Source organism: Macrobrachium nipponense, chromosome 47 (assembly GCF_015104395.2).
Source record: "Macrobrachium nipponense isolate FS-2020 chromosome 47, ASM1510439v2, whole genome shotgun sequence".
In the NCBI taxonomy this organism is placed as follows: Eukaryota; Metazoa; Arthropoda; class Malacostraca; order Decapoda; family Palaemonidae; genus Macrobrachium; species Macrobrachium nipponense.
This window is the reverse complement of record NC_087222.1, coordinates 33,464,240-33,485,734: the sequence shown is the minus strand read 5'-3', so window position 1 is coordinate 33,485,734 and position 21,495 is coordinate 33,464,240. Positions and strand designations below refer to the sequence as shown.

Genomic DNA, 21,495 nt, shown 5'->3' with positions numbered 1-21,495 from the left:
AGGAAGCCTAGGAGGGTTTTAAATTCCTACACTAATGGCAAAAATATCGGCTGGTATCAGCAAGAAATTCACCGATACAGATACCGACATCGATACCACAAAGACTTGCAGATACTACCGATACCATACTCGGGCACATCCCTATACTAAACAGGTCGACCATTAAGCTGGTCTCGGTCCAATTGGGTAAACACTTAACGTAAACATATTTTTCATTTTACAACTTAAGATTTTGTGATACTGTGGATTATAACTAGATGGCTGACATTATAAGCACGATAAGGCGAGATAAAAAGAACAAATGAATAACGCACAACTGAGAGAAGTCTTCCTACGAAGTCCAAGTACTCAAGTGACACTGGTACAACTTTGCAAGAAGAAGAGTGACTCTAACCCCCAATATACATGGTACTGGGACTTTCTGGACACCCTGTGTGTATGCATATACACGTATATATATATATATTATATATATATATATATATATATATATATATATATATATATATATATAAATATATATAAAAAAATGAGAACAGTTTTGAAATCTCAAGGTAAACCTTAAAATGATGAGACAAAAAAAGGACATACTACAAACGGAATCGAAACTAACATAGTAGATTCACATCACCCGTGCATCTGATGTTTAGGCCACCAGTCCCTTACGGCGCTCCTGATTGGCTGCTGATAAGCCGATCACTGGGCTGGAAACTTACAGTCTCTCTCTCTCTCTAGAGAGAGAGAGAGTTCACATAGGCAGGATGTATATTCCACCTCTCCTGAGGGAAAAGTATCCCTCATGAGAAGTGGAACATACTACATCCTGCCTATGTGAACTCTCACGATAGAGGCTGTAGAGAGTTTCCAGCCCTGTGATTGGCTTATCAGCAGCCAATCAGGAGCGCCGTAAGGGACTGGTAGCCTAATATGAAAAACACCACTTGACTTACGTTTCATATGTCTACAAAGTAAACTTTCCTTTGAATTTTTCCAATTCGTAATGTAGAAAGAGGGTATTCAATGTGTTTCTTAAACATACACAATATATATGTTGATTTAATTTCTATGCCAACAGTTTGCCACTTCGACCAATATATATATATATATATATATATATATATATATATATATATATATATATATATATTTTTTATCTGCATGGAATTTCGTCTACGCAACCTGATTGCAAATGGGGGAAAGTCCTTTATTAAAATTATTCTCACGGAGTGAATATTAGTAACAGAAGAAAAAAATTAAAAAATTTTAATATCAAGTCTTTAAAACTTCAGGACAAATTCGTAATGCTCCTAAAACACCTTAAAAAAAATACCCAGTTTAAACCACGGCCAAACTATAGGTGATCCGTGTTTTTAGGACCCACAATAACCGTACCAGACGCACGATCATGACTAACTTTAATGTCAAGAGTTTTATAAAAAGGACTGGAATGTAAAGAGGAGTCACGAACCACCGCCATTTGAACGAGAAACTTTTTAGATAGTCATTGAATTTTCTCGTTTTTTTAGCGGCAAAAGTCGTTCGTTTGTCATGTAGGCCTAGGGCCGTTCCAAGACGACCGAGGGGCGGCCATGTTGGCCAAAAGGGAAGTCGTAGTAACTTAGGGAGAGATTTAGTTTAGGCTGAAATTTATCGTTACAATGACTGAAACCAGACCACTGAGCTCCGGACCTCCCGAAGATTTGGGAGAAGAGAGGGACTTTTATAGGCGCTTTGAAGAAGAAGAAGAGGAGAGAGAGACGGGGGCGGGGGTGCCTTCTTCCGTTATTACGTAGGACTCTAGCTGTTGTCGTTTACAGAAATGAAAATATAAATGAGCAATATTATCATGTCTCTCTCTCTCTCTCTCTCTCTCAAGGGACGTAGTAGTATATCTGCCGTAAAACTTTCTAAAGACAAAAATGTCCCTCTATAGACCTATTAATTCTATAATCGCGAAAGTTTCCACTCCACAGGCCTATACATCCATACAATCCGTCATTAGATCAATGTTTCGTTCCTCCGACGGGAGCGTCACCTCTCTAAGTACCATAAGTACCGGTGACTTGTTTTATTTCCGCGGGAGGTCCGGAGCTGGGTGGTCTGGTTCCAGTTATTGTCCAGTTCATTTACAGTGCAGCATATTCTCGCCCCCAGTCACCACGACTTCCCTTTTGTCCGTCCGAGGCCGGACCGAGGTCCTCCTCAGGGAGAGGAACTTACAGGCCTCGGAAATCTCGGATAAAGTTACAAGTAGACGATTTCTGTCTAATGGGACAGAGGAGACGACTCTAACTGGCTGACTGGTGGTTGTGTCTGCCAGTTAAGGGTTCAAGTCTGGCTCAGGACCTTCCCAGGAAGGATTATTTTTTATTAAAGTAATTTGGTCATAATATAATTTAACGTCGTTGACTAACCAACCAAAAGTTCGCTCATTTCGAAGATGAGACGACTTGACTTTAAGAACATTGAGCTATTCCTTCGTCCTCTGTAGAGAGAGAGAGAGAGAGAGAGAGAGAGAGAGAGAGAGAGAGAGAGAGATTTTGTTTTAATCAATTTATTGCGCCCATTGGCGTCAGACATTTGAGTACATGGTAATACAGTAATATTGTTTACATCTACATTGTAATTAAGTTATGCCTAAAGAAAAAAAATAGTAAAAAAAAAAAAATAAAGTATATACAGACATTTAAGTATATCAAAACAGTATTGTTTACATCTACAGCACATAATGAGGGTTTTACACAAGGAATACAAAATAAAGTATAGACAGATATTTAGTACATATTAAAATAATATTGCTCATTTCTATATATCAAAAGGTTATACAAATGAATTCATATGGAATACAAATTAAATTTAGTTTGATTTCGTAGGTAGGTTGTACCTATCTTTAATCAGTATTACATAACAGCTGATTATTCAGTATCCACCAAAGTGAGGATGGCGCATGAGGATCTCATCGAGCAATTATTATCTGTCAATAATTTTTTACATATATCAACTACTGTGAGTCTTTGGGGTAATATGTCACTAACAAGTGGACATTCCAGGCAATAGTGTTCCAGGGTGTTGGCGTTGGGTGCGTCACCATAAACCTACAGGAGGAGAAGTGAGGAACTTCATCTTGCTCAGCCACCTGCCAAACTGGTCGCCAACCCCAGCCGAAGACGCGCACAAACAACGTTATTTTGACGAACCATGAGTCCTCTGCGGCGATACTTGTGTTGGTGAGGAAAGAAGTGATCATAATGCTGTATTGATACACTGGTGGCTCTCTCGCATTACTACGATGATGAGTAGGTGAGCGAGCAGCTTGGCGCACCATTTTTCTGCAGCACAAGAGAGATGGACTGGGAGCATCAGCATCTGGAGGATCCAGCTGACAGGCAGCCTTTGCGAGATGGTCAACGGTGTTGTTAGCCAGAAGACCCACGTGAGAGGGAATCCATAGGAAGTGCACTACCAGTGAGCTCATGTTGGCCATGTCTAGTTGCCTATGTATTTGTGTAACAGGGGCTGGTATGCTGGCTTATGTGATGAAAGGGGCTTGGAGTGCTGGTTGCGAGTCGCAGATGATCAAGCCATTGTTTCTGGTCCGTTTGTGATTAAAATAACTGCATCTAGAAAGTCCATGTAGTTCACAATACGTGGAGCTTGATGACTCTGGGAGGCGACGGCCTATCCAGCCCCCTGGCGGGGGTTTCCAAAGTGGGGGAGAAAACAGCACATCCAGCACTGCCATCCTGCTGTAGGGAGCCGTCTGTGTAGAGGTGATGGGCTACACTGAGGGATGAGGATAGTCTGTCGATGGTCTCCAATGCACGTTGTTGTTTTGAAGTTGAGGCAAGTCAGTCTTAGAGACTGGAGTGTAAGAGATTGCTGGCACAGGAGTCTGCCAGGGTGCAAGGGCCATGATCCACATTCTCTGCCACGATGTTGATGTCAAGCCCCCGAATCTTGAACAGACAGTACTAACTAGTGTACGTCCCCCCTGGCGTAGTTGTGGACGAGGTGCATCTAGATCCAGAGAAGTTCTGATGATGTTTGAATAGTGAGGAGACAGGTGAGGGTAATACAGGCATTTGATACTGAAGTAGGTGACATTGGAGTATATTCGCTCAACGAGTGGAGGGAGACGGAGTTCGTGTTGCATGTTTACAATTCTAGTGGGATGCTGGACAACCTAGAATGAATCTCATTGCTTGGTTCTGGAATTTTTTCAAGCGGCTGTAGAGTTGATCTGGAGAGTTGACATAGTGCAGGGGAAAGATAAATTCTATCACTGAGCGGATGAAAGCAATATATATGTTTCTGGCAACTGGGATAGATACTCCTGCAGAATAAGTAGTAAGCCACTTGAGAGGAGTCAGGCGTCGCTGTAAACCAGGGGCCAGAGATCTTGAACAATGGGATGTACTCTCTGTCTTGCTAGGATGGATGGTGTAATTCGCACTGGCGCTCCCCAAAATAAATATACTGTGTGCATAAAGGTACAACATTGTTCCCCACAGTAAATTCTGGTAAATTCTTGCTGGCCTTGGGGAGAAGATCTACTTTTTCCGTGGGGAGATGATAAGACCACAGGAGATGCTGATTCATAGAAGGAAGAAAGGAAGCGTTGCAAGTGATCCGGGGAGGTTGAATGAATGCAAATATCGTCTGCGAAGTAGCAAGTGATGGTTGTGTTATCAGTATTAGGAAGTAAGGAGAGAAGGCGATGTAGGAGGATATTAAATAAAAACGGGACTAAGTACCCCCCTTGTGGAGTACCAAGTTTCAAGTTCCTTTGCAGTGCTCAATGCTCCCTTAAACACACACGAGAGACTCTATTTCGAAGATATCCCCGTATCCACCTCAAAAGTTTTCCCTTGATTCCAAAATCAATAAGCTGGTCTAAAATAATGTCTCTATTTGCAACATCAAATGCACTTTTCAAATCAATGAAGGCTACAACACTGGGGTCACACTTGGTTTTTTGGAGAGACGAGTGTAGAGCTCCATGAGACAATGATGTGTTCCTCGTTGGGGTAGGAAGCCATATATTCTAGATGAAAGCTTATCTTGCAGCCGGAACATAAGGCGTGAGAGGAGGATACGTTCAAATACTTTGCAGAAGAACAGGAGGTGGAGGGGAGGGAAAGGACGAAATTTGTCAGTGCCAGGCTTGGGAAACGGGTTTATAATTGTTAACTATGAGTCCATGCTAGGGGCACATATCCCAGGCAGAGGCAGAGGTTGTAGAGCCGGAGGAGAGGGTTGCCAGGTATTTTTATGAGTGTGCAAAGGACTGCATAGGTGATGCCATCATCACCAGGAGTGACTTCTTACTCCTTGCTAAGGCACGTCGTAGCTCTCCCTTAGTTATGGGTACATCATCCTCTTCATCACTGCTTAGTAAGGCGGAACTGAGACGTAAGGCACGATGGTTTTTATGTGAAGAGAGAGAGTCTTGTATATGAGCTGGAAGGTTGATGGTTCGTGACTGTGCTGACCACTCATCAATAAGGTCCTGTGCATACTGAGCAGGGCTGTGGTGGAGGACACTTGGGAGTTTCTTCTTCACAATCCTGTTGATGAGGTGCCACATGGAACCGATGCTTGTTTGATGGTTGATACTGTCTGTTAATTTGTGCCAGGAATCTGTTTGTACACATTGCTGTAGAGCAACTAGATCATCTCTCGATAGTTGATACTGGTGCAGAGTCTCAGGACTTGGTTGTCTCATAAAGGCAAGGCCATCATCCATCGCCTTCTTTTCTGCCTGAGAAATTCGATTATCCAGTGTCATAGCACCAACACGATGCTGATATGAGGCTTTCTGATATATTGTGTGTGGAAAGCATGTGTGGTACTAACAGTAAGGAGTAAAGTTTCTCCGGACAGTGGAGGTCAAATGTGGGTCGAAGGTTAGTCATATATGAAATGTACGTAGGCTGGTACTTAGCGGAAGGAATTGTGATGCAAGTGCGATTGTGTATTGGAGTAGGTGTAGCGGGAAGGGAATATTGGATGCTGAGACCAATGTGATCAGAGAAGAGCGTAGGAACCGTTACACAATTGACTCGGGAAGGTACGAGTCCACAGGTCAAGATGTGATCCAAAGTACCACCTCGTGCATGCGTAGATCCACCAGTGTCCCAACGGGTCAGTTGATTTCGACGAATGTATCCTAGAAGTAGATTCCCATTGCGGTTCACAGTGCCAGCAAGATCTCCCAAGTCTGGATGACGGGCATTAACAAAATCTCCCATGTAAAACCATACCACGAAGGGTTGGGGCTGTAAGCTTGGTTGTATTATTCTACCTGGTGCTGCATATACATTGCACAGTCGTATGGTGCCTCCGCCAACAGTAATCTCAAATAATTGAAATGTTGTATCTTTATCCCTCAGAGTTGGGAGAGGTCTATGCTGAATTGAAGTGCGTATATAGGTGATGAGGCCATGTCTTACTAAATGGACGTAGGACACATAGCCAGTGAGCGAGGGAGCTTCTTCCCTTGGCTGAGCATTACCAACAAAAGCTTCCTGAATTAGAATAACATCTGGGTGGTGACTATGTACAATTCCCTTAAGTGCAGAAAGTTTTTGCCCAGTTTGTAATACCACAGGCATTCCATGAGATGATATTAAGCTTACTTGGTTATCGAACATGTCCTTGGAAGAACGGCGACTAGATAAAGAGGCAGTGGTAACACCGGTATGAATTGGTGGTGTATCACGTGGCAATGGTCCTGTATGGGGATTAGTAACACTCTCAAGACGTGTAGCAAGTGAGTCAAGTTTCTCAGTGAGTGTAGTAACTGATGTGATAACAACCTGCTGAGCTTCAACAAGAGATTGTAGTGTGTTATCATTAGTAGCAAATTTAGAAGTTAGATTGTCAAAGGAGGTTACGAGACTGTCGATGCGAGTGTCCATGCTCTCTAAACGAGATTCAATGGCTTCAAAACGTGATGTAAGGGAGTCACACCGAGACTTGAGGACATCTACAGCATTACGAAGTGTAGTCACTTGTGAGGAGGCAGTAAACAGTGGGTATGATTGATGGCACTGGAAGCTGTTTGTTGCAATAAGCTGGTTCGATGCAGACCTGAACGCCTGGTACCGCCATGCCACACATTGACTCCAGGCTTCAATTAAATCTCGGGCATTTCCAATGCGAGGAGTCCGGTGTAGGTAGAGGTAATGAGCTTGATGTTGATGCCGAAGAACTGTCAACCACTGTGGGTGGTACAGGGGGCCGATGAGGGCAGGTCCGACTGTCATGCTCAGCAGCACAAAATGCACACTTTTCAGGGGCAGCACAGTATCGTGAGATGTGAACCGATACCCCAGCATTTGAAGCACCACGGCTTTTCGTCTGGCATTTCTGCGTAGTTCACATGATGGTAGACAAGGGAGGAAGGAGAAGTTAACAAAAGGCGGGGTGGATCTGGGTGGCTCCAAGTAATGACAATACGATTGATGGACTTCCATCCTGTAGGAAAAACGACGTACAGTGTGCACCCCTTCCAGTTCCTTAGCTAATGAAGGGTCTACATCCACAGGATATCGAGTGATGAGATATGTAGGGAACTTACGGGGTCTGTTTACATCATCCTGAACATCTAACATAAGTGACAGAACCTCACCACCCTTGACCCTGTTTATGATATCCAGGCGATGCCTCGAAATGTATACAAATCGAGAAGTGACCGCAGACATTTTAACTTCAGCCAATTCCCGATCGAGGCTGAACATCTTGGTAACCTCCGATAGCCAGCGAAGCTTCACATTAACCCCGGATTCTCTCTAAATAAGAGCTTTATGTATTCAGCACGTGGAGCAAAGGCGGGAGGGAGAACAGTTTTTGTAGCCATGGTAGGTATAATCTGAAAAGCAGGTCTAGGCAGGGATTATTTAGAACTTTATTTTGAGAGGAGGAAGCTCACACTTTGTAGTTTTAGCAGCAGGGGATGATGGCTCATTACTGCTATCTGAATCATGCTCCATACATCGTTTGTTGGAGGTATAGGTATGGTCCATGAGACTAGGAGCTGCACCAGCAGGGATCAACTTATGAGATTTAGTAGAGACAAGTCGTGGCCAATGTTCCTGCGTAAGCAGATGTTCTTCAACATTATCATCACTTAGAGCAAGGTCCTCCTCAACATCAGCGAGAGTACCAGGTCCCGAGAATTCCATAGTCATTATCTACTGGTGTTTTAACAATGCCCGCCCGTATCTAATTTCGTTCTATGGTACAGTAACATAGCCATGACAGGGATAACCACGTCACATACTCTGTACTGCGCATGCGCGGTTTAGGAAAAATTTGAAAGTAGTGGTATGGCCGAGTGAACGAATTTTTAATCCTAAATAAAGTCTAAGTTCAAAAAACTCGTAAACACACTAATGTCATAGCACTGACCACTAAGTGCTATCACAGCTTTCAGTCAATTCTAGGTGATGTAGATCTTCGTATCGCCTAAATAATCGAGAAAGTTTTCAGAGCATACAAATGCGCTTGTTGACAAAGTCCAAGATCTTCTTCTTCCCAGAGAGAGAGAGAGAGAGAGAGAGAGAGAGAGAGAGTGTGTCACGAACCAGCTCTAAAATGGAGCCATTGTTTGAAAGTGAAACCTAGATGATTACTGGTATAATTTTATTCATTTTGGGCGGCAAAAGTCGGTCGTTTGGCCAGTAGGCCGAGGGTCGTTCCAAAACGACCCCGGTGCTGCCATATTGGTCAAAAGGGAAGTCGTAAAGTAACTATACAGGAGAGATTTAGAAGAAGAAGAAGAGAGTTCAAACTCCGTCAAAAGTCGACAACCGACCGCCATTTGCAATGGGGAAACGTCATCCCCTCTGAGCTGTAAAAGATTTATATATAATAATATTTCTCTTCACATAGCGACTCAGAGGACTTCCTCCTCCAAAGGGACACAGCACAGCTTTAAAAAATCATATGTTACTCGCGAAACGCGAAGATTTATCAAAGAAAACCGAAGTCCTTCCCGAAGCAGAAGCGCGCTTTAGGAAGAGCGAGAGTCGGGAGACCTCCTTGGAAGACCCACAACAACACCTGCAACTTTGACTCTGAAGTCTCGCGTGACCTTCTACGTTAGTGGGCGGAGCTTCGCCCTTCCCCCCAACATGAAGGGTCGCCCGATTATCTTTAAATAACGAATAAATGATAATAAACAAGGTCGTATTATGATGTTAAATAAGGTGGAGATTGTAATAATAAAAGTTAAAAGGGCGCTGGGTGACTCCGTCGAGGGTTTCAGAAACCTCAATAGAAGTGTTCGAATTTAATGAGAAAGATTTAACGGTAACTTACCCCAGGTCTTCTTGGGACACACTCTCTCTCTCTCTCTCTCTCTCTCTCTCTCTCTCTCTCTCTCTCTCTCTCTCTCTCTCTCTCTCTCTCCATAGAAAACGAAAAAGTAATCTATTGAGAAATCGGCAAAATTATCCTGCAGCTACGAAGGACAAAATTAAATAACTTCGAAAAGGAGGCGACAGAAGCGGTTGCAGGCAGATGCGCCGCCATAGAAGCTGGAGCTATCAATAAATCGATGAATGAGACAATGCATTTCACGTAAAGAAGGCTTGAGAATCTCTCTCTCACTCTCTCTCTCTCTCCAGAGAACGAAGGAACAGATCAACGTTCTTAAAGTCAAGTCGTCTCATCATCGAAATGAGCGAACTTTTGGTTCGTCAGTCAACGACAATAAATTATGGTTCGTCAGTCAACGACAATAAATTATATTATGATTTAATTACTTTATTAAAAAAATAATCCTTCTTGGGAAGGTCCTGAGCCAGACTTGAACCCTTAACTGGCTGACTGAACCACAAGTCAGCCAGTTAAGACTCGCCTCCTCTGTCCCATTAGACCTAGAAATCGTCTACTTGTAACTTTATCCCGAGATTTCCGAGTCCTGGAAGTTCCTCTCCCTGAGGAACACCTCGGTCCGGCCTCGGACGTACAAAAGGGAAGTCGTGGTGACTGGGGGCGAGATATGCTGCACTGGAAATGAACTGGACAATAACTGAAACCAGACCACCCAGCTCCGGACCTCCCGAGGAAGAAGAACAAGTCGCTGCTACTTATCTATGGTACTAGAGAGGTGACGCTCCCGTCGGAGGAACGAAACATTGGTCTAATGACGGATTGTAATGTAAAGGACGGTGGAGTGAAAACTTTCGCTATTATAGGTAAACAAGGGAGTTTTACTCTTCACAAAGATTTTACAGGATTTCATATACGTCCCTTGAGAGAGTTACAAGGAGTTGCCAGGATAAGGATGTCTCAAAGACTTGTTAGTCCAACCTATATATGAGGAGACATCGTGCGCTCACTTATCTCTCGGAGCAGGTTTTACTGTTCATTCAGTGTCCTCCTAGTTTGTCCAGGTTTCTTTTAAACTTTTCCACACTGTTGCTGTTTACAGTTTCTGGTGGTAGTTTATTCCATGTGCCACATCTTGTATGTGAAGAAGTTCCTGCTATGAGATGTGTTGTGTCTCTACCGTTCTAGTTTCCATCCATTATTTCTTATCTGGTTTTCGTTTAACGTAAATATGTTACTGTCTACTCTTGTTATGCCTTTCAGTATTTTAAATGTTTCTATTAGTTGTCCTCGCAATCGTCGTGTTTCTAAGCCATATATGTTCAGGCTCTCTAGTCGTCTTTGGTAACCGATTTGCCTGATGGATGGAATTAACTTGTGGCTCTTACTTGTACTCCTTCTAGTCTATTTATGTCTTTTCTTAGTGTTGGTGACCAAACCTGTACTGCATATTCAAGATGAAGTCTAATTACTGGTGTGTAGAGCTGCAGCACCGTTTCCTTCTTTCTGTATTTGAACTGCCTCTTTATGTATCACACTAGTTTCTATGCCTTCTTTTCAGCTTTTATGCACTGTTTTGCAGCTTTTAAGTCATTGGTAATAATGACTCCAAGGTCCTCTTCTTGTTCTACACTATTTATGTCATTCCCAAGCAGCATGCAATTGGCATGAAGGCTGTTTGGTCCTATTTGTAACACTTCACACTTATCCAAGTTAAAAGGCATTTGCCATCTTTTTGACCACTCTCCCATTTTCTTCAGAACTTTCTACTGTCTCTGGGTCAGCTGCATTTACACCTAGTTTGGTGTTTTCAGCAAATTTGGCTATCCTGCTAGTTAAGCCTACATCAACGTCATTAATGTAAATAAAAAAACAAGAGAGGGCCAAGGATAAAACCCTGAGGAACTCCGCTTGTCATATCTGCCCATTCTGATTCTTCACCGATTATTAGCTAGTTAGTCTTCGATCCAGTCAACTATTTCGCCTACAATTCCTAAGCTCTGACTTTTGTCATCAGTTTGTCAAAGGCCTTTAGGAAATCTAAGTAGAATCTATCTATTGCAATGCTACTGTCGTCAATACCGTCTCTCCTCCCAAGTGTCTATTAACAAAATTCCCTCCCTCTCCTCTCCATGTCTTCGGGAGGGTCCCGGAGCTCAGTGGTTTGGTTTCAGTCATCGTACGGATAAATTTCAGCCTAAACTAAATCTCTCCCTAAGTTACTACGACTTCCCTTTTGGCCAAAATGGCCGCCCCTGGGTCGTCTTTCGAGAGAGAGAGGCCTATTAGCCACCCGCAAAAGGTGTCGTTGAAAATGACGAAATACGAGTTATGGGTCAAATGTTCCGACAGCAATGCTCGCGATGAGCGACCATATAGGTCTAAAAGCATGTTTTTCTTTAATACGTTTTTCTAGGAAGGGGGAACTCTCTGTCTCTCTCCTTGCTTCAAAAGGCATATATACAGATCCATCTTCAAATGACCGTGAGTATTGCAACGCCACCTCTGCACACACAATCACTCTATTAACCATCAGAAACAATCGCATACTTATCTCCACACTCGTGAGCTTCTTTCTGAGATCTCATAAGAGTTCCTCTTACAAAATCAGTCTTCCGGGACATTATAAACAATATTCTTCATTCTACAATAAATATTGAAGGTTATTTTTGACCTTTTGACCTTTCATGATCTTATAGTGATATCCAGATTTAGATTAAAAGTATACCAATGCTAAGAGAATGAATAATAAGTGTTCTGCCGCATAGTTTGCTTTTCTAAATAAGTATCAAAACATCTGGTACTTTTTTTATCTTTTAATAAATGGCCCTCATCTCTTGGACTATGACTATAGTGCTATGAAAAAACTCCAAGAGATTTGAGAGGCATAGGATCTGTTTTGTCTGAGGCTGTGTTGACTGTTTAACAACAGGTTCTCTCTCTCTCCCTCTCTCTCTCTTCTTCTTCTTCTTCTTATCCACCTCTCCTTCTTCTTCTCCTCCTCCTCCTCCACCTCTTCTTCTTCTCCTTCTTCCAAGCGCCTATAAAAGTCCCTCTCTTCTCCTTAGTCTTCGGGAGGTCCGGAGCTCAGTGGTCTGGTTTCAGTCATTGTAACGATAAATTTCAGCCTAAACTAAATCTCTCCCTAAGTTACTACGACTTCCCTTTTGGCCAACATGGCCGCCCCTCGGTCGTCTTTCGAAAGAGAGAGGCCTATTCGCCCACCTTCAAAATGTGTCGCTGAAAAATGACGAAAATACGGGTTATGGGTCTAAGGTTCCACTGCAGTGGTCGCGATGAGCAATCATGTAGATCTGGAGGGAGGTTTTTCTTTTATGGTTTTTTCTAAGGAGGGTCTCTCTCTCTCTCTCTCTCTCTCTCTCTCTCTCTCTCTCTCTCTCTCTCTCTCTCTCTCTCTCTCTCTCTCCTTGCTTCAAAAGGCATATACAGATTCATCTACAAATGACCGTGAGTATTGCAACGTCATCTCTGCACACAAAATGAGTCAATCAACCATCAGAAACACCCTTCCGTCCACGTCGCCATTTTCAAAAACGTTCCAGACTTTACCAAGAAGAGGAGAGGGTAAAAAGTAAAATGAGAGAGAGAGAGAGAGAGAGAGAGAGAGAGAGAGAGAGAGAGAGAGAGAGAGAGAGAGAGAGAGATTCTTCTCTCTCTCTGCCGTAACACCAGGAGGAACCAAACTATATAACCCACTATTTTCTGCGCCTTCTTTTCGGCTTTTGTGCAGTTTTGTGGATTTTAAGTGCTTGGTAATAATGACTCCAAGGTCCTCTTCTTGTTCTACACTATTTATGTCATTTCCAAGCAGCATGTAGTTGGCATGAGGTTTCTTTGGTCCTATTTGTAACACTACACTTATCCAAGTTAAAAGGCATTTGCCATCTTTTTGACCACTCCTATTTTCTTTAAATCATTTCTTAAACTTCCTACTGTCTTTGGGTCAGCTGGATTCACACCTAATTTGGTGTCATCTGCAAATTTGGCTAGCCTGCTAGTTATCCTACATCAACGTCATTATTGTAAATAAAAAACAAGAGAGGGCCAAGGATAGAACCCTGAGGAACTCCGCTTGTTATATCTGCCCATTCTGATTCTTCACCGATTATTACGACTCTCTGTTTTCTATAATTAGTTAGCCAGTCTTCGATCCAGTCTACTATTTCGCCTACAATTCCTAAGCTCTGACTTTTGTCATCAGTTTCTCGTGTGGATCTTTGTCAGAGGTCTTTTGGAAATCTAAGTCGAGTCTATCTATTGATCTGCTACTGTCGTCAATACCGAGCATGTCATGGAAAAACGCCAAGAGATTTGGCAGAGGATCTGTTTTGTCTGAAGCTGCGTTGGCTGTTTAACAGCAGGTTATCTCTCTCTCTCTCTCTCTTCTCTCTCCTCCCAAGTGTCTATAAAAGTCCCTCTCCTCTCCCAAGTCTTCGGGAGGTCCGGAGCTCAGTGGTTTGGTTTCAGTCATCGTACGGATAAATTTCAGCCTAAACTAAATCTCTCCCTAAGTTACTACGACTTCCCTTTTGGCCAACATGGCCGCCCCTCGGTCGTCTTTCGAGAGAAAGAGGCCTATTAGCCCACCCGCAATAGGAGGCGCTGGAAAATGACGAAAATATGAGTTATGGGTCTAAGGTTCTGAAAGCAATGCTCACGATGAGCGATTATGTAGGTCTAGAGGCACGTTTTTCTTTTTTTTATGCTTTTTTTTTTTCTTTGGGGGGAACTCTCTCTCTCTCTCTCTCTCTCTCTCTCTCTCTCTCTCTCTCTCTCTCTTCTTGCTTCAAAAGGTATACAGATCCATCTACAAATGGGCGTGAGTATTGCAACGCCACTTCTGCACACACAATCACTCGATTAACCATCAGAAACAATCGCGTACTTATCTCCACACTCGTGAGCTGCTTTCTGGAATCACATAAGAGTTCCTCTTACAAAATCCAGTCTTCCGGGACATTATAAACAACATGCTTCATTCTGCGATAAATTTTGATGGTTATCTTTGACCTTTTGACCTTTCATGACCTTATAGTGATATCCAGATTTAGATTAAAAGTATACCAATGCTAAGAGAATGAATAATAAGTGTTCTGCCACATAGTTTGCTTTTCCAAATAAGTATTAAAACATCTGGTACTTTTTTTTTTTTCTTTTTTAATAAATGGCCCTCATCTCTTGGACTATGACTATAGTGCTATGAAAAAACTCCAAGAGGTTTGAGAGGCATAGGATCTGTTTTGTCTGAGGCTGTGTTGACTGTTTAACAACACGTTCTCTCTCTCTCTCTCTCTCTCTCTCTCTCTCTCTCTCTCAAGTGTCTATAAAAAGTCCCTCTCCTCTCCCATGTCTTCGGGAGGTACGGAGCTCAGTGGTTTGGTTTCAGTCATCGTCACTGGATAAATTTCAGCCTAAACTAAATCTCTCCCTAAGTTACTACGACTTCCCTTTTGGCCAACATGGCCGCCCCTGGGTCGTCTTTCGAGAGAGAGAGGCCTATTAGCCCACCCTCAAAACGTGTCGCTGGAAAATGACAAAAATACGAGTTATGGGTCTAAGGTTCCGCCTGCAATTGGTCGCGATGGGATTTTATGTAGGTCCTAGAGGCATGTTTTTTTTTCTTTTTCTTTTATGCTTTTTTTTTTCTTTGGGGGGAACACTCTCTCTCTCTCTCTCTCTCTCTCTCTCTCTCTCTCAACTCTCTCTTCTCTCTCTCTCTCTCTCTCTCTCTCTCTCTCTTGCTTCAAAAGGATATATATACAGATCCATCTACTAATGACCGTGAGTATTGCAACGCCACTTCTGCACACACAATCACTCGATGAACCGTCAGAAACAATCGCATACTTATCTCCACACTCGTGAGCTTCTTTCTGAGATCTCATAAGAGTTCCTCTTACAAAATCAGTCTTCCGGGACATTATAAACAATATTCTTCATTCTGCAATGAATCTTGAAGGTTATTTTTGACCTTTTGACCTTTCATGACCTTATAGTGATATCCAGATTTAGATTAAAAGTATACCAATGCTAAGAGAATGAATAATAAGCGTTCTGCCGCATAGTTTGCTGTTCTGCATCAAATACCTTTAGAGAAATTGGAGTTTTTGTTCCCTCAAACTAATATTATTAACATATCTGGGCGAGATTCTACATGGTAGTAAAGTGTTACTAATACTGCACACACCCACTGCTCCCAGAATTTAATGTTGCCCATTATTTTTATTATTATTATTTTAATAAATGGCCGTCACCTCTTGGACTATGACTATAGTGCTATGAAAAAACTAGAAGAGGTTTGAGAGGAACAGGATCTGTTTTGTCTGAAGCTGTGTTGACTGTTTAACAACAGGTTCTCTCTCTCTCCCTCTCTAAACAATATTACTGTATTACCATGTACTCAAATGTCTGGACGCCAATGGGCGCAATAAATTGATATTAAAACAATCTCTCTCTTCTTCTTCTTCTTCGTCCTTCTTCTTCTTCTTCTTCTTCTTCTTCTTCTTCTTCTCCTCCTCCTCCTCCTCCTCCACCTCTTCTCCTTCCAAGCGGCTATAAATCATATAAAAGTTCCTCTCTTCTCCAAGACTTCGGAGGTCCGGAGCTCAGTGGTCTAGTTTGAGTCATGTTAACGATAAATTCAGGCCTAAAAAACTAAATCTCCCTAAATTACTACGACTTCCCTTTTGGCCAATATGGCCGCCCCTCGGTCGTCTTTCGAGAGAGAGAGGCCTATTTGCCTATCCTCAAAATGTGTCGCTGAAAAATGACGAAAATACGGGTTATGGGTCTAAGGTTCCACTGAGATGGTCGCGATGAGCGATCATGTAGATCTAGAGGCAGGTTTTTTTTTTAAGGTGTTTTCTAAGGAGGGTCTCTCTCTCTCTCTCTCCCCTTGCTTCAAATGGCATAGATACGGTTTCATCTACAAATGACCGTGAGTATTGCAACGCCATCTATGCACACAAAATGAGTCAATCAACCATCAGAAACACTCTTCCGTCCGCGTCGCCATTTTCAAAAACGTTCCAGACTTTACTAAGAAGAGGAGAGGGTAAAAAGTAAAATGAGAGAGAGAGAGAGAGAGAGAGAGAGAGAGAGAGAGATGAGAGAGAGAGAGAGGAGAGAGAGAGAGCAGAGAACCTGTTGTTAAACAGTCAACACAGCTTCAGACAAAACAGATCCTATCCTCTCAAACTCTCGGAGTTTTTACATAGTACTATAGTCATAGTCCAGGAGATGAAGGCCATTTATTAAAAAAAAAAACAATAATAAAGCACCAGATGTTTTGATACTTATTTAGAAAAGCAAACTATGCGGCAGAACACTTATTTAATTCATTCTCTTAGCATTGGTATACTTTTAATCTAAATATAGATATCACTATAAGGTCATGAAAGGTCAAAGGTCAAAAATAACCTAACCTTCAAGATTCATTGCAGAATGAAGAATATTGTTTATAATGTCCCGGAAGACTGATTTTGTAAGAGGAACTCTATGAGATTCCAGAAAGCAGCTTACGAGTGTGGAGATAAGTATGCGATTGTTTCTGATGGTTAATCGAGTGATTGTGTGTGCAGAAGTGGCGTTGCAATACTCACGCCCATTTGTAGATGGATCTGTATACCATTTTAGAAGCAAGGAGAGAGAGAGAGAGAGAGAGAGATGAGAGACCAGATGAGAGAGAGAGAGAGAGAGAGTTCCCCCCAAAGAAAAAAAAAAAAAAGCATAAAAGAAAAACGTTTGCCTCTAGACCTATATAATCACCCATCGCGACAATTGCAGGCGGAACCTTAGACCCATAACTCGTATTCTTGTCATTTTCCAGCGATACGTTTTGAGGGTGGGCGAATAGGCCTCTCTCTCTCGAAAGACGACCCAGGGGCGGCCATGTTGGCCAAAAGGGAAGTCGTAGTAACTTAGGGAGAGATTTAGTTTAGGCTGAAATTTATCCGTTACGATGACTGAAAACCAAAACCACTGAGCTCCGGACCTACCCCCGAAGACAGGGAGAGGAGAGGACCTTTTATAGACACGTTGGGAGGAGAGAGAGAGAGAGAGAGAGAGAGAGAGAGAGAGAGAGAAAAACCATTTGAATTAAAACAGCCAACATGACTTCAGACAAAACATGCTCGGTATTGAGGATAGAGCAGAGCAATAGATAGACTCTACTTAGATTTCCAAAAGGCCTTTGACAAAGTTCCTCACTAGAAACTGATGACAAAAGTTAGAGCTTCAGGAATTTTAGGCGAACTAGTTGACTGGATCGAAGACTAGCTATAACTAATAGAAAACAGTCATAATAAATTGTGAAGAATCAGAATGGGTAGCTGTAACAAGTGGAGTTCCTCAGGGTTCGGTCCTTGGCCCTCTCTTGTTTTTTATTTACATTAATGACATCGATGTAGGATTAACTAGCAGGATAGCCAAATTTGCAGATGACACCAAATTAGGTGTAAATGCAGCTGACCCAGAGACAGTAGGAAGTTTAAGAAATGATTTAAAGAAAATAGGAGAGTGGTCAAAAAGATGGCAAATGCCTTTTAACTTGGATAAGTATAAAGTGTTACAAATAGGACCAAACAAACCTCATGCCAACTACATGCTGCTTGGAAATGACATAAATAGTGTAGAACAAGAAGAGGACCTTGGAGTCATTATTACCAAGGACTTAAAATCCACAAAACTCTACAAAAGCCGAAAAGAAGGCACAGAAACTAATGGTTAAATAGATTAGTTCCTCCTGGTGTTACGACAGAGAAAGAGAAGAATCTCTCTCTCTCTGCTCTCTCTCTCTCTCTCTCTCTCTCTCTCTCTCTCTCTCTCTCTCTCTCTCATTTTACTTTTTACCCTCTCCTCTTCTTGGTAAAGTCTGGAATGTTTTTGAAAATGGCGACCTGGACGGAAGAGTGTTTCTGATGGTTAATTGATTCATTTTGTGTGCAGAGATGGCGTTGCAATACTCACGTCCATTTGTAGATGAATCTGTATGTGTCTTTTGAAGCAAGGAGAGAGAGAGAGAGAGAGAGAGAGAGAGAGAGAGAGAGAGAGAGATCCTCTTTAGAAAAAACCTTAAAAGAAAAACCTGCCTCTAGATCTACATGATCGCTCATCGCGACCATTGCAGTGGAACCTTAGACCCATAACCCGTATTTTCGTCATTTTTCAGCGACACATTTTGAGGGTGGGCGAATAGGCAACTCTCTCTCGAAAGACGACCGAGGGGCGGCCATATTGGCCAAAAGGGAAGTCGTAGTAACTTAGGGAGAGATTTAGTTTAGGCTGAAATTTATCGTTACAATGACTGAAACCAGACCACTGAGCTCCGGACCTCCCGAAGTCTTGGGAGAAGAGAGGGACTTTTATATGATTTATAGGCGCTTGGAAGAAGAAGAAGAAGAAGAAGAAGAAGAAGAAAGAGAGAGAGAGAGAGAGAGAGAGAGAGAGAGAGAGAGAGAGAGAGAGAGAGAGAACCTGTTGTTAAACAGTCAACACAGCTTCAGACAAAACAGATCCTGTGCCTCTCAAACCTCTTGGAGTTTTTTCATAGTACTATAGTCATAGTCCAAGAGATGAAGGCCATTTATTAAAAAAAAAAAAAAAGTACCAGATGTTTTGATACTTATTTAGAAAAGCAAACTATGCGGCAGAACACTTATTATTCATTCTCTTAGCATTGGTATACTTTTAATCTAAATCTAGATATCACTATAAGGTCATGAAAGGTCAAAAGGTCCAAAATAACCTTCAAGATTCATTGCAGAATGAAGAATATTGTTTATAATGTCCCGGAAGACTGATTTTGTAAGAGGAACTCTTATGAGATCTCAGAAAGAAGCTCACGAGTGTGGAGATAAGTATGCGATTGTTTCTGACGGTTCATCGAGTGATTGTGTGTGCAGAAGTGGCGTTGCAATACTCACGGTCATTAGTAGATGGATCTGTATATATACCTTTTGAAGCAAGAAGAGAGAGAGAGAGAGAGAGAGAGAGAGAGAGAGAGAGAGAGAGAGAGAGAGAGAGAGAGAGTGTTCCCCCCAAAGAAAAAAAAAGCATAAAAGAAAAACAGCCTCTAGACCTACATAAAATCCCATCGCGACAATTGCAGGCGGAACCTTAGACCCATAACTCGTATTTTTGTCATTTTCCAGCGACACGTTTTGAGGGTGGGCTAATAGGCCTCTCTCTCTCGAAAGACGAGACCCAGGGGCGGCCATGTGGCCAAAAGGGGAAGTCGTAGTAACTTAGAGAGATTTAGTTTAGGCTGAAATTTATCCGTACGATGACTGAAACCAAACCACTGAGCTCCGGACCTCCCGAAGACATGGGAGAGGAGAGGGACTTTTATAGACACTTGGGAGGAGAGAGAGAGAGAGAGAGAGAGAGAGAGAGAGAGAGAGAGATTCTTCTCTCTCTCTCTCTCTGCCGTAACATCAAGAGGAACGAACCTCCCACGTAAGTCGGGAGGTCCGGAGCTATGCGGAAACGGTTTCAGTAATTGTCACGATAATTTGCAGTCCTAACTAAATCTCTCCCCTAGTTACTACGACTTCCCTTTTAGCCAATAGGGCCGCACCCGAGTCGTCCTACGATAGAAATGAGCCTTCGCCTCGAACGACCGACGTTTGCCGCGTAAAACGACGAAAGTACGATTATCGGTCTAGGGTTTTCTCTGGCTGAAGTGGCGGGCTCCATTTTGGCGCTGGTTCGCGTCTACCTCCGTCTCCCTTTCTCTCTCTCGTTCTCTTTCGTTTTTTTTCTCTCTCTCTCTCTCTTTCGCTCAGCTTTCCGATATATAGAGCTGCAGAGAGAGAGAGAGAGAGAGAGAGAAACAAAAGAAATCTACAACACAGACGGACTGGGTGCAACTCTCTCTCCAGCCTTCGAACCCTAGTCTCACACTCCCTTCCACCGGTCGAATTATCTGAACATTTTTCCAATTTTCTCCCAAGGGCGTTGCCCTACGGCTTGGTCCCCTGAGCCAGAAGACGGGGACGCCCGATGCGGCTGCAGAGGGCAAAAGGGAAGTCGTATATACTGAGGGAGAAATTAGTCTACGACTGCGAATTAACTTTACATTAACTGAAACCAGACCGCTCAGCTCCGGACCTCCCGACTTTACATTGGCAGAAGAAGAGCTTTTAAGGGAGAGAAAGAGAGAGAGAGAGAGAGAGAGAGAGAGAGAGAGAGAGAGAGAGAGAGAGAGAGAGAGAGAGATCTGTATATATCAGTCTGCTGTGCATTTAACTGATCATGAAGATGGCGTACAATATAGGAAACGGTGAGAAGTAATGAAATGTAGTAATTTTTTAAAGAAAAATAAAGGCTTCAGTCTAACACTATCGAATATCAATGCTTTCGTCATACCCAATACAGCAACATATGTATAGAACATTTCAGTCACCAGACATATATATGTTACACTTTAATGTATTTGCTGATGCTCTCACTTGATAATAATACTAATCAGAAACATTTTCTTGGACCGTGGATCTATAGGCTATCTACCGGTCATGGTACTCATTTTAAAAAGTAAAGTCTTCTAACAACTCATAAACTATTTGAAAAAACATGTAAGTGTTATACTTACATGTATGAAGCATATAAATTACGGTATATATAATATATATATATATATATATATATATATATATACTATATATATATAGTATATAGATATATATATATATATATATATATATATATATAGTTACTCGACCACTTACAAATACCTCAAACACTTCGGAGAAAAAGGTCTGATTGTAAGTATACTGATTGTTGATAAATGGTTTTGATTTATCCAATTCTAGATAGCAATAGATGATTCACTTATTTAATACGATGATATCTCTGGGAAACAAAGGACTACTTCGCCCTTTCCAAAAAGGCCTTGTGATATCTTGCAAATCTCTAACGAACTTGCTAGGGATACGAGGTGGAAGAATTTGCAAAATCACACATTTTGACTAACAGGTTGAATCACGATGGACGGAGTATATACTGTTTTTGGCTGTATTGTACTCATTTTTTTCATAGGCGAAAAATACAATGGGCAGAGGAGAAAGCAACCCTTATTTAACCTCCTGCGCGTGAGATCGAAGACCTTGTAATATTCTATTGACTGGGACAATCAGG

At 42.2% G+C, this 21,495-nt stretch overlaps 1 protein-coding gene across 1 annotated transcript in view; it reads right to left on the bottom strand.

Annotated features, from left to right (window-relative positions):
* Positions 1-21,495, bottom strand: part of LOC135204630 (osteoclast-stimulating factor 1-like) — a 258,090-nt gene that overhangs the window by 118,253 nt on the left and 118,342 nt on the right. The gene's annotated exons all lie outside the window — the stretch shown is intronic.